The sequence below is a fragment of the Chinchilla lanigera genome, unplaced genomic scaffold (assembly GCF_000276665.1).
Source record: "Chinchilla lanigera isolate Chin_1 unplaced genomic scaffold, ChiLan1.0 scaffold00034, whole genome shotgun sequence".
In the NCBI taxonomy this organism is placed as follows: Eukaryota; Metazoa; Chordata; class Mammalia; order Rodentia; family Chinchillidae; genus Chinchilla; species Chinchilla lanigera.
In genome coordinates, this window is record NW_004955435.1 from 13,726,923 (window position 1) to 13,728,371 (window position 1,449).

At 61.1% G+C, this 1,449-nt stretch overlaps 1 protein-coding gene across 3 annotated transcripts in view; it reads left to right on the forward strand.

The window, feature by feature from the left end:
• Positions 1 to 1,349: 1,349 nt before the first annotated feature.
• Positions 1,350 to 1,449, forward strand: part of Kcnc4 (potassium channel, voltage gated Shaw related subfamily C, member 4) — a gene marked incomplete in the record, with an annotated part of 22,149 nt that continues 22,049 nt past the window's right edge. For all 3 annotated transcript variants that reach the window (XM_005388917.2, XM_005388916.2, XM_005388914.2), the window contains 1 exon segment: positions 1,350 to 1,449.

Sequence of the window (1,449 nt, forward strand, 5' to 3'; positions counted from 1 at the left end):
ACTGGGCTTTTGGCCTTTCCAGAGAGCACACGCAAGTTCTTATTTTGCTCACTATTGCTAGTAGTGCCCCATCTGGAAACTGCTTAGCGCACAAGTGTGCAGGGCAGGTGTGTCAATTGCTTTGCATTTCTGCCGTCAAAACCTTGTATCACCCTGCATGAAGGCTGCCTGGAGCTGTAAAGAGAGAGAGACAGACAGACAGAGAAGGAAAGGTGAAAGGGGGAAAGGAAAAATGAATTAATTAAAGATATGGAAGAGGTTCTGAGCTTAAACACAAACAAATGAATCTGGAAACCGCTCTTGGGATCAGGTCAGCAAAGATTGCGTGCTGCCTAATGTTTTGAATAGGACAGCTTCTCAATCACTTAGCAAACAGGTTCTCAGAAGCAGGCACCGTGGGACCTACCAAGGTGAAAAAGCACAGCCTGAAAGCAGCTCAGGGTCAGGGAGGAGAGAGCAGACAGAACCACTAGCAAAGCCAAACTGCAAGCAGAGAGCAACCATAGGACTGGGACTTGGCACTTCCTATGCGCGCTCTGGGGCAATTGTAAGCCAGACTTCAAACCAATAATCATTTGGGGCAAGTACCCCTCACCCATAACACATTGCTCCACGCCCAACGCCAGGGCTACGGCTTGCCCCCACCCAGACCCACCAAGAGGAGCCACTGCTCTGCCCTGGGCCATGAGGGTTCCAAGATGGGGGCTGAGGTAACTGTGACAGAAGCCGCATCAAGGTCACAGGCCTCCAGGGAGTAGGATGGGGACGCGGTGGTCAAGAGGCCCCAACACGATGTCTGGGGCAGGAGATCCTCCTCGAGGCCCCCTCCCACTCCCTTTCATCGCGACCTCAGCTCGCCGCAGTGAGATGGCAATGAGGCTACCGGCTGAAAGGCTCAGCAAGAAGAGGCGGGCGAGGTTAGAGGTCAGGGGTCGAGAGCTGGGGTGTCACCCGGGCTGCAATGGGAGGAGCTGCGAGCTGGGGGAGGAGGGAGTGGGCCGGGACTGATGCTGGCGGAGGCGCGCAGGGGCGGCGCGCGGGTTACGCGCCTCGGTTGGCTCTGCTGTGCGGAGGAAGGCTGAGCTCGCCTGTCCGGGTCCTGCAGCGTTCGGGGTCGTCTCCACGCCACGCCCCGCCCATCCTGCCCCGCAGAAGGCGCGCCCAGGCCAGGCGGAGCTCGGAGAAAAAGGCGCCACCAGAGCTTGGTGCCCGCTGCCATCGCTGGAGGGAGACGCAGAGCCTCCCGAGCCCCAGCCCACCGGCGCCCAGGCGCCCCCTCCCGTAGGCCATCGCGCCCGCCCCCCGCCGCGAACCAAGTCCGGCTCCCGGCTGCCAGGAGATGGGCAGACGCGTAGATGGCGCGGCTCCCGGCGCCGCCAGATCGCAGGAGCCCGGCGCCGGGGCGCTGCGCTGAGGCTCCCGCTCGGCGCGGCCCAGGAAGCCTGCAGG